The sequence below is a fragment of the Trematomus bernacchii genome, unplaced genomic scaffold (genome assembly GCF_902827165.1).
Source record: "Trematomus bernacchii unplaced genomic scaffold, fTreBer1.1, whole genome shotgun sequence".
In the NCBI taxonomy this organism is placed as follows: Eukaryota; Metazoa; Chordata; class Actinopteri; order Perciformes; family Nototheniidae; genus Trematomus; species Trematomus bernacchii.
In genome coordinates, this window is record NW_022987567.1 from 5,301,139 (window position 1) to 5,313,966 (window position 12,828).

Consider the following 12,828-nt stretch of genomic DNA (forward strand, 5'->3'; position numbering starts at 1 on the left):
TTTCTCAGTTACTGAAAGCTCAGTTCCACTCAAGGAGTGTTCGAGATTGGTAAATGTTTCAAGCAACGTAACAAAGAAATATAAAGAAAGATGGACAACATTCATGCTTCACTTTTGGGAATAGCAGGCTATAAATAGAGGAACAAATCAATCAAAGTTTTAGCCTAAATTGGGTCCTCAAAAACACACACACACACACACACACACACACACACACACACACACACACACACACACACACACACACACACACACACACACACACACACACACACACACACACACACACCACACACACACACACACACACCACACACCACACACACACACACACACACACACACACACACACACACCACACCACACACACACACACACCACACACACACACACACACACACACACACACACACACACACACACACACACACACACACACACACACACACACACACACACACACACACACACACACACACACACACACACACACACACACACACACACACACACACACACACACACACGGGATCCTGTTGTTCTCTCCAGCCGAGCAGAACCTGCTGCTGTTATGAGATACAGCAAAACTCCCATGCGTGTTTCAGCTTTGAGACAAACCCCACACACACACACTCAGAGCTGCCTCCCACTCACATGTTCACACACAACACACACTGCTGTTTATAGGATGACAGGAGGCCAGTCACACAGAGAAGAAGAGAGGAGTGGGCCAAAATGGGACACAGTCTATAGGGATATTATATTCACACATGCCAATGGTCGCAGGATGTGCAATATAAGTAAGGCTGGTTTTAGTCAAAGACGTCATGCTTAATTTATTTTTCTGCTTCACATTACTATTCCTCAAGAAAAGTCCGTCTGATAGAACATCATTTACTCCCATTTAAGGGTTCTCGGATACACATGGATTCTTTAGGTGGCTGCTGAAGTGAAACGGACGCACAAAGAACCACCAATCACAGTCATTCTTAGAAATGTATCATTAAAAAAAAGCCCAGCTAGTCATCAAGGGTTAGAGAAAGACAGAACATTGTTTGTACAAAGAAACATGTCCGATTGAAGTGGCAATATTACAGCTGCAAAAGTTGTCGTGTTGTCAACATTCCTGCTGTTTTTATATTGCAATATGCCATTTTTTTTCACACTCTAGTACAGCCCTTATTAGTATTACAGTTGATACAACCTGGCTGTATTTCCTGCTTACAAAACAAGCAATTGTTATGACCAAAAACATACATGCTAACAGTAAGATAACACTAACAGTTGAGTTAAATGATTATAGTCATTTTGTAGTGTTGGGAGCTGTATTAGTATCACCTTCTTTGTATAGCTAAACTTTTCCTTATGGAGTATTTCCAACTGTAAGAAAAGTTATTGCATCAAGATAATGGATATATTCGTAGGGGACATCTTAAAACCCAAAGAGCTGTCCTTTAAACACAACTATCCTCAGCTAGCTGCACCCTGCTGAAGTTCCCTGTGCTCTGTGATCCAGGACTGTACACAGCAGCCTCCGCGTACCAAACACACAACATGTATCTGACTCACTGAGTGTGGATGTTTCTGAGCTCCTGCTCTGTCTGTCTCTGCAGCTGCTGGAGGTGAAAGGTCAGATCTCTACTCAGAACAACAAACCTCCACAGTCCTCCTCTCTCTGTGTTCTCCTCACGCGCCAAACCCTGAAAACAAAAAAACACAGAACTTATAGAAGTGTGTAACATACAATTTCATTTCTCAAACGAGAGCATTTAAAAAAAAATGTTTGTACCTTGAATTTGTGATTTTTTAAGCTACTGAGAATTGAGAAATGCTAAATTTGATATGTATTAGGTTTGTAACCTAATATGTATCTGCAACTGTGCTGAAATTACCCATTAAACATAATTAATGGACATTAATGGCTGACAGGAAGCAAACATAATTTCACTGATGGATGATTTTGTGTTAGAATTATGTAATTTTGTTAACTTAGCTGGCCATAGTGAGTGCTGTTCATCTGTATATCATGCTAACGTACAGTAAGCTAGCACATTATCATGTTAAATTAGCATGTTATGATGACTTGATTGTCTTTTTAGTGTCAGTCTATATACATATTAAAGCCATCGCAGGTTTAAAATAAATATGTTGCGGAGCCTGGGGAGTGGAGTACTATTCCTAGTAAAACATTTAAGAAAAGGGCAGAAATGTACCAGAAAAACTAGAATATTCTCTGACATCAACATCACTTTTTTATGAGAAGAAAACATCTGAAAATGTGGGAACCAGTATACCAATGGTGCAAATAAGAGCCCTAATGGACATACTTCGATTGAGCCCACAAATATCCTTTTCTTTAGTGGACATTGCTTACTGAAAACACACATAATCACGAGGGAAAAACACATACTAGAAGTAGCCTAGAGAAATTGAGGATTGTTTATCGTTTTGAATCAATGTGTTTTCCTCTGAGACCTAGACCTGTGTCTCATGCTATATTGAAGTCATTTTGAGCAGTAGACAAACAGTCTCATCTAGTTGGTTCCCTGCACTGTTTCATACTGGATCTCAGAGGGGGGGAAAGTGTGCTGACGGAAGAAATACAGACAAATGTTCCTTGAGTCATAAATCATATCATATTTAGCCCAGAGGGTATCTGATATGTCAGACACACTGTAGCAACATGTTGAGTAAAATAGTGATGAATCACCGGATGAAGGAGCTCAGAGTGAGAGGAGCGGGACAGACAGACAGACAGACAGACAGCAGGTGGAAAGAGACAGGCAGACAAAAGGAATGAGGTAAAGAGACAGTGGAGGACATGAGGAGTGAAAATAAAGTTGGTTGAATCAGGTCGTGAGTCTGAGCTGAAAGGAACAGTCCGACTGAGTCATGCTGGCAGAACATGACAAACCCCCCTTATCCCCCCCCGTCTGTCTGTCTGTCTGTCTGTCTGTCTGTCTGTCTGTCTGTCTGTCTGTCTGTGGCCATGTGACTCAGTCTGAGAGACAGACTGGCACTATGTTCACACAGCAGCCAAATCTGATTCAGATCACAATCCCACTTTAAAGCTTACAAGTGGAAATGTCATTTGTTTCTCAGACATGTAATTATTACATGTAAGAGTTGAAACACAAAAACGAGTGCCAGATAACGAGATATAGATTTGATAGATAGATACGGACGTAAACACGAGTGCATTCCTGACTGCACGAGTTAGACAAAGCATGCATAATCTCCATCGTGATATAAACATGATACCAACCAAACTATTTTGTACCTTTTGACCTAATGTTCTTTATCCACAGTAAGTAAATTAGTTAACATATTTGTTTTGTTTTTTGTTGCACCCCTTGGTTCATTGAATTAAAATGATAGGCCCATCTGATCTTTTTGATCTGTTATTGAATAAAGTTCAGTAACTGTAAAAAAAAAAAGAAAGAAGAAACCTAATAAACTGAATTGAAATTGTTATTTTTTAAAGTTGTAATTATTCGAACTATTTAACATTTTTATAGCTTGACTGTTTCGGACAGGGTGTAAAAATGCCCCTCCCGCCTCCCTGGACGTTGTAGTGTAATGAAATATTGAGGCTTGTTGTTGTTGTTGTTGTTGTTAAAACCCAGTGAACAATATTTCAAACATAGAGCTAATTTTATTTGATTTAAGGGAAAAAGTCACATATGCGATTGAGTAGGGGAACAATGGATTTGAGCTGTCTTTCTGATCAGAAAGGGAAAGGAAAGGGTGAAAGTCAGACAGAGAAAACAGAGAGGATCTCAGATTCCCACGAAGAAAATGGAGAGAAAACCACAAGTGAGAACGCTGATAAAAACAAATCCCCGTACAAACCGTTGGAGGGAATGCAGTAAGACAGCGTTGAGCAATTAGTCCTCTAGCCTCTAGCAAACATTCATGTTTTAACATCAGAAAGACAGTCAATGTCAGCAAAGACAGAATGATACTTGATGGCTTTGTTCTGCCGGTGATAACCATCTAACTGTTTTTTTTACTGCAGGCATCATGTCTCAGATTCCTGCGAAGCTGCAACTCGTTATGTTCTCAGATACAGTTGTAGTGATTTAAATCATTAAAAAGTCATGTGTTTCCATCACATTTAAAACAGGGAAATGCAGCTTTAGATCATGATCGTAGTTTTATTAGAATCTATTTGACTGTTATCATTACCTGGAGTATAATGCACCCCTTAATACGGTTTACTTTTTTTATGCTTGTAATGTCTATCATTTGTAATTAGAGCTTTAACTCACTCTAGTCGCTGAATATCTTTTAGATTTAGATTCATAATTTGGTCTAGGGATGTCAGGATATCGGACACAATATCAATTTAATAATTGAATACTGAAAATGTGAACATACTGGCTTTTCACTTAAAGGTGGGGTAGGTAATTTTGGAGAAACCAGCTTGAGTGCGCGAGAATTTACAACCGGAAAAAATCTGCCTCTTCCTTCAGACTTCCTTACAGAGCCCCTCCTCCAACACACACGCGCACATGACCAATGAGGGCACGAGATACGTTTGTGCACAAGATGGAAGGTTGACAGGCAGGTAGGCCATCCAGTTATTTTAGCCGGGCCGGCTCAGATGATTGGTCGTGCTTTTTACAGCGCCACGGCTTCCAGAGATGACATTTTTTTATGTATTTATTGTTAAAGCATTTAATATATTCATTGCTATCGGGATGTTAAGAGCATTCCATGGAATATAACAAAAAGTGTTTCTGAAATAAATTGCATACCCCACCTTTAAGCATTGCAGTCAAATTGTATTTGCAACTACCTTTGTAGAAGTTACACTTTATCATAACTTATAAACTGAATGTTTAATTGCATCGTATCAATAATACTATTCTTTCTTTTTTGTATCTCTTTCTTTTTAAAAGGGTGGCAATTTTTCTACAGAAAAGTTATAGTGATAAGGAAAATGCTTGAACAAACTAAATTGTGAACACATTGCATAACACATTACACTTCACTGGTTTCCTAGCTGTTAACCCACATAAAAGTGAATAAAAGTGTATTAAAAAACCCAGTAGTAACTGCTGTTCTTTAATTGCTTTTCAAGTACAAAGTCACTTTACATAAGGGTTTATATAAAGGTGAGATTTAAAAGATTTCTCATCATTTACCTGTAGCTCCTCAGTGAAGCGTGATTTTAGGACGTGATCTTCTATCAGCTCTCGTAGTTTGTCTGGAGAAGCAGGGAAGTCCTCTCTGTTTCTCTGGAACTCTGGAGGCTTTAGAGAAAGAGAAACCGACTGAGTATTTCATCAACTTTCACCACAGTAACCCTCAAACAGTCAATCTGCCAACTATTTCACAATCAGCAGCAACCAAACACTACTGGGATCCTATTGGCTGTTGATGAAGTGATGCTTCTTTAAACATTATCTACTCAATCTCTATTCTAAATGTGCACTTTGGTTGTTGACCTTAAGTAGAAGGACATTCTGCAAATTGTTTTTGAGTATGTGAACATCGTAAACCAGGACTAAGGCAACACCCAGCTAGCATGAAAACAAACCCTTGCATTGGTGGGGAATGGAGACAAACAGGTAGGATCACTCTCCAGACTAAAATATGTTCAAGTGAGCAGCTCAATGAATTAATGTAAATGTCCTGAATACACACAGCTGTTTCCAGACTGAGACACAAAACACAACAGTGGACCAAAGTTTGTCAGGAGAATCAGACGGACAGAGGAATCTGATTGGGCAAATAAAGTCCGGAAAGTTTGAAGAACAATTGAGTGAAATTAGGATAGTGAATGTGGGTGAAAAAACATCACAGAAGTAATTTTCGTTAGTAAGTGACTAAGTATGCCCTCTTAGATTTCCATAGCTTCTTCTCTAATCATTGTTTTTTTGTATTGAAATGTCTGTAATCGTTGTTATTTGCACTGAATATCATTTATGTCTGTTATATTGACCAATAAGCATTTGGTGATAAATGCTCAGTATATTAAAATGAGATGAACCTGAATAATTTATTTGTTATTTTCAGGATTAAAAGCTCTATCAGAGCCACATTAGACATCATTAAACGGAGACCTGATGACTGCTCGTCAATTATTAAAATATTTCAATTGGAGGTCTGTGCTCTAGTTGTATTATCTTACTGGTTAAACAACTTGAAAATAAATAATTAGCCAACATGGCCATTGGTGCATTCAGGTACATTTCCTGCGTATGGAAGTATTTTCTTTGACTGTGGGGTGGTCTTGAACTTCAAGTAACTGTTCAAGTATTAAGCAACAAATAGGGTTTTTTTAAAAGTAAGCTTGCTTTAGCAAACAACATTTCCATTAAACCCCAAGCCATGGCAGGTGAATCGACGCAGTTCAACAAAAGATATGAGTCGAGAGGGGCCATGTTTACTTAAGAAAAGTCATTTAGGAAGTCTTCATTGAGACTGCAATTTGTTAATAGGGATGAAGTCATTGTTTAAAACTGAAGCAGAGGCTATAAGCAACAGTGTATCAATTGCCAAATGTTTACGTTGGTTTTGAGCAGCTAAATGTCAAAGTACGCCATCATAAATGTTCAATAATGTTCTGAGGTGTTGCTAACCACAATAGGAGTCCTACTGAACAGACTTTTCCCACCCACCACTGTGTAAACACACCACAGAGCGCCATTGTGAGACTGAGCTCAAGTGGCTCATATGTATGTGTTCATCTTAAAGGAAGGAATCAATCTGCATGCATATATATAAAAAACTACAGATGGACAGCAGGCAATTAATTCCCTTACTCTCCATACGAGTGTATGCATTCACAACATGAGTGGGCTGGGTATTCGTGACACACTGGATCTATGTTGTCTGATTAAACGCAATCAAAACAAGTCCATTGTTTTTTAATCCCTCTGAGAATGATGACATGCCTCGACAGGAGCAGAGAGGAATGTCTCGTTGTTAAAAGGATGATGGAGGTAAGATAAACAAATCTCTGGATATACAGTATTTAAGGAGCATCTGACATTCTAGACCCAACAAAGTCGTCTTTTCAAAAGAAATCTCGTTATAAAGTATAAGAGTGCCTTAAGAATGTGGGATGCTATAATTTCTCTCCGGGTAACTTCCCAACCCTTTAAATTATGTTTATTTACTGCTCATTTGTTTTCTAAATTACATTTACCAGCAAAACATAATTGGGAAAACAAATTAGTCGCATATGGATGTCATTTCTCGGAGACTGACAGTATAAAATCTGAATCAGAATATCTTTATCGTCATCAGACATAGGTATAACTAAATGTTGTTGGCATCGTTGGTAAAACATTTAGGCAATTCAGGATATTAAACACTTCTGTACAAATGTTTCTGTATCAATAATTCATCCCTTCTTTATTATTGGTAACCACAGTTAGAAAACAAATTTCCTTTAGCAAACACAATGTCCCAGAAGCCCTAGACGGTTATGAGCGAATCGTGGAAGTTTGACCTAAGACACGACTAGAACGTAACCATATTTACTCTTTACCAAATGTCAGCAGGACCATACAGCAGTTCTGATTGCAGAAGTTACAGCAAGACCATTTTATATAGAGCATTTAATGGTTATGGACGAAACAAAGTTACGAGAAAGTACCTGCGCTTGAACGTTGTCATGAGAGCTGTAGTTTTCTGACTATTTATTGGGACCGTATGTGTTGTTTCTTACAGGCGTTGACCCAGGGTGAATTTAGCTGATTATCTAAGTTTAAAACGCCATGACTAATAACTTTAACATTACATAACTTGTCCCCCACTTTACTAAACGCTTGCACGATTAAAATTGTTAAAATGTGCAAAAGCTGTTACCTGGTACGTGCATGCCTCAACACATTAATGCAATTACACATAAAAAACTTCACAAACTCTTGCCCTGTGTCATGGTGTCAGCCAAAGGGTAGAGAATTTCAGCTAAAAAGCAAGTCATCCAAATCCCAGACAAACAACACCAACTTCATCATTATGTCAAAACTACCAACATTATCTAAGTTTAAAACAACACCAACTTCATCATGTCGAAACCACCAAAATTATCTAAGTTTAAAACAACACCAACTTCATCATGTCGAAACCACCAAAATTATCTAAGTTTAAAAAGCCATGACGAATAACTTTAACATTACATAACTTGTCCCCACTTTACTAAACGCTTACACAATTACATTTTTTAAATGTGCAAAAGCTGTTACCTGGTACGTGCATGCCTCAACGCGTTAATGCAATTACACATAAAAAACGGTGTCATGGTGTCAGCCAAAGAGTAGAGAATTCCAGCTAAAAAGCAAGTCATCCAAATCCCAGACAAAACAACACCAACTTCATCATTATGTCAAAACTACCAACATTATCTAAGTTTAAAACAACACCAACTTCATCATGTCGAAACCACCAAAATTATCTAAGTTTAAAACAACACCAACTTCATCATGTCGAAACCACCAAAATTATCTAAGTTTAAAACAACACCAACTTCATCATGTCGAAACCACCAAAATTATCTAAGTTTAAAAAGCCATGACGAATAACTTTAACATTACATAACTTGTCCCCACTTTACTAAACGCTTACACAATTACATTTTTTAAATGTGCAAAAGCTGTTACCTGGTACGTGCATGCCTCAACGCGTTAATGCAATTACACATAAAAAACGGTGTCATGGTGTCAGCCAAAGAGTAGAGAATTCCAGCTAAAAAGCAAGTCATCCAAATCCCAGCCAAAACAACACCAACTTCATCATTATGTCGAAACTACCAAAAAAATCTAAACATCACAATGCTTCTTTATTAACATTAAAAAGGAAAATGTTAGACAGTTTTTAACTAAGGCTTTAAAAAGATCATGTTTTAAAACAAGAACATTTGTCAAAAGTAATAATATGCCTTAAAAATAATGTTAAGCTAGCTAAGGTGCTGCACTTAGCTATAGCTAAACACACTAGCTGCAGAACAAAACAAATGTTTAGCTTTACCTCACCAAGTATTCAGGCTATCAGCTTTGTTACTTGTCTTCAATAAATAAAGTTAAATCGAACTTCTTCAATATAAAGATTTTAAAAGTTAGCTGACTGACCAAAGATCTGTTATCAAGCTAGCACATGTTTCAGCAGTAAAGCTTTAGAGAAGACTCTTTCCCTCACTGTTTGAAGGCAATTAATAAGCTTCTTAGCGGTTACAATGTTCTAAAAAGTACTCACTGCAGGTCTTGGAGAGAGAGAAGTATTCATGATGACAGACAGACTGAAAACGAATTTCCTGACTGAGCTCAAACTACAGGGGGTTCCTGTGTGTGTGTGTGTGTGTGTGTGTGTGTGTGTGGGCCGCAGTATGTGTACATGGAGATGACCCTAACTACAACCTCAAACTGACCACAATGGACAAGCAGAGTGAGAGAATGTGAGTTTGTTAGTTAATATCTGTCTAGGTTTCCTGTGCCCGATTGATCAGTTTACTCAACCTCACGTGTGTGTGTGTGTGTGTGTGTGTGTGTGTGTGTGTGTGTGTGTGTGTGTTTGCCTGTGTGTGAGTGTGCGTGTGGAGGAGACCTTTATCCCAATGCAATAATTAACTGATAAAATGGCGTTATTACTTTAGTAGAAGAAAGTAGTGCATGTAAAGTGTAACATACTAAACAAAGTGAACCCCAAACTTAAGATATGAAGGATTACTACAAAATAATGAGTCTCAATTCCAGACTATTTTCAAAACAGTCCATCTAGGGGGATCTTTGGCGACCACAATGTTGAAAAGGAAGCTCAATATAAACGCACTGACATGATGGGAAACCAGTCGTCAAGTCCAGTCAAGTTACGCGCTCTGCAATAATAAACTATGACTAAACCTAAGGTTGGGTTTGATCAAAGAATTCAAATCTTTATCCCCCCCCATCCAAGTCACAAGAGTCCCTCTTCCCACTCAGGGTGTGTCAGGGTGGAGCCCGATGACTGTGGAAGGACGCCAACTCACACACACCTTGATAAGCAGGCCGGTATGGAGGCATGTCTGCAGCTCTCTGTTCCTTTTTGTTGACTTTGTTCTTTTCATGCCTTGTGTCTGTCTCTTTACGACACACACCCAAACACGCACACACACATGCACACTCAGCTGCCTGCTAGTAAATGTGCTGTAAAACCAAAACAATAAGCTAAAAAAGCCTCAAATGCTCTGTAGAACTGCAGATTTGGTTATCATTTTTATGGATTTGTTACTTTATCATATCAAATTGAAAATTCTTTATTTGTCCTGCTGCAAGAAAAACAAGGTTCAAGTAATTTTTTTATTATTTAACAACAGAAGGGAGTGGACTTCTATAATAAAGAAAGAGACGCACAAGATTATAAAAAAGTTGCCGTATTTTAGATGCAAGTGAATGTATGAAAGTATTAAAAGGAGCCGGTAATGTTAACAAGTTATTAATACAAATACACAATTGTGTAAATTGCACATTACATAGACTTATTCCATTAATGGTTTATTTTAAATATATTGGTTTGTGGAGCTTTAAGTAACTTCTTACTCTTAGTGAGTTTAGTTTATTTGCCAAGATCGCAGTGAAGAAGAGTCAATATGTCCCTATAAAATAATTTAGGACTCTTAAAATCTACTTATCTGCAGGGCAGTGCTTCTCATTAAAGTGGAACTCATTTTATTGCCTTCACTATAAAACTGTCCTAGAGGAGAGCTTAACGGAAAGAGTTGATCAGTATTTAGTAGAAGATGTACTTCAGTAAAAGTAAGATGAGACTGATAAGAGAGTAACTTTCTCTCCCAGAGAAAACTCTGTCAGCGGCTCAGAGGAGCGTCCCATTCTTTTCAGATGAGACACTGCAGACTCTCCCTGTTTGAACAAATCATATTGTGCCGTGAGGTGAGGTTATGAATCACTCGATCACCCTTGTCATCCACATTACTATATGCCCTTCCTATCTATGCTTTTAGAAATATGTATTTGTTCTTTAATTCATATTTATTTTCCTTAAACATTGTTCACATTTGTTTATAATTGATTAATTTATGTGATTTTAAAGACATGCAATTGTATCAGATAATTAATTTGCAGTAAGAAGAGAAAAAAGGTGTGAAAAGTATACTGCGTCTTTTGTTCCGTTCTCATGTCTGTACACGGTATCTTATCGGAGTTCAGAAGTCTTTTGACATGCACTGTCACGATTACTAAACAAGTTATTACTCAGCAAACATATCTGTATGTGTGAAGTGCACCAGGAAACCCCTCTACCCAGCATGCCTTGCTCATGACTCACAGCTGTGGTATGTCACCTTGTGTGCTGGTGCACTTTGATCCAGTAGCAGCTCTAAATTGGGAGACGCCCTGCATGCTCATTAACTGACCAGGAATGTTTCATCATTAACTGCAGCCCTGAACTCACTGTAAACAACCATGGATTTACACATGTGTTGGGTAACGTGCACTTCATATAAAATGTGTTTTGTTGCTAAATTTAAAGTAAAGTTCCACGTCGAATGGTATTACTATAGGGTTAAAACTTTGTTTGAAAGCTAAAAGTGAGTAAGAAATGTGGCACAGGTTATGTCACGGTTACCATTTGACACACTATCACTATTTTACAAATGAAAATAATATTTTCTTCTTCTCTAGAGATGTAAATTTGACAATGACCATAGGTGGTGAATTCTAGCCATAAAACTGATATATATATATTTTCTACAAAAAAAAGGAACAAAATGTCAGCTTGTTTGTGAAATAAATAGTAAATGGCAACAGGAGAGTCTATGCCAAAAATCTAAAATGTCCACCTGATTGTTATACCTGAATTATTAAAAGTAAGTATAATCAATTTACTATAGGGCCTCCGCTAACCACTTCTTATGGGCTGTTAATATGGGCATTCACACTGATGCTACCTGAGTGACAGCCTCTTTCCACCAGATGGTAAAACCTGCTGCAGAGATTTGTTCCCATTTAGTGATAGTGGGGTCCGAGACTCATGTTTGGGGATAAGGTTGGGGATTTCGGCATGATTTTTCAAGGTTGTATGCAAGTATGTGCAATAGGTGGAGACATTTTATTTTACAGGCATAAAAAAAGCTTGAAGAGGATAATTTGTTCTTGGTTAGTCCTATTTTATTTATGAAAACAGTTGATCATCAAACATTTTGGGACGTAAAGATTTATTTTAAAACATTTACTGTAGACCAAAAATTGACAACCAGAATCTCTCACTCGCATCTCAGGGCTTCCGTACTTGGCTCACAGAAGGCGTTCATGTTTATCCTTAAAAGGTGAAGCATGAAGGTGATGCCAGAGCTTGTATAAAAACACTTTTTATGGATCTGGCTTTGTGCACAGAGGCATTGTCATATGGAAACAGAAAAGGAAACACTAATTGATGGGACAAAGTTGAATGACCACTATAAAAAATATCATTGAAGCATAAAGAATTCTCAGTAAGGAGCCAACGACCAAATGATACACAGACTTTGGCCAACATAGTATGAGGTGAGAGACGCTGAGATCTATGTTAGAAATTCGAAATAGTTAACCATACATTTGCAGTCCCTCACTTCACCCTTAGATGCATAAGTGGGTCTTTTTGGACCCGGTGAGGTGGTTTTCTTGAAGTATCTTTGTAATTACATTTTTTTATCATTTAATATTCCAGCTATTCCTCAAAAAACTTGTTTTGGATATCATGCCATTCTAATTTTAAATGTACATTTTAAGAAATTGTAGTTTTTGTATTACTACCCCAAGCTTCCATAAGTGGGTCTTTTTGGACCCGGTGAGGTGGTTTTCTTGAAGTATCTTTGTAATTAAAAAATGTCATATTCCAGCT

The 12,828-nt window shown here is 37.8% G+C and overlaps 1 long non-coding RNA gene across 1 annotated transcript in view; it reads right to left on the minus strand.

The window, feature by feature from the left end:
- Positions 1 to 12,828, minus strand: part of LOC117478875 — a 33,983-nt gene that overhangs the window by 9,621 nt on the left and 11,534 nt on the right. The window contains exons 2-3 of the long non-coding RNA XR_004555510.1: positions 5,151 to 5,258; positions 1,570 to 1,700 (exon numbers count right to left, since the gene is read on the minus strand). This is a non-coding gene — a long non-coding RNA (uncharacterized LOC117478875). The remainder of the gene's footprint in view (positions 1 to 1,569; positions 1,701 to 5,150; positions 5,259 to 12,828) is intronic.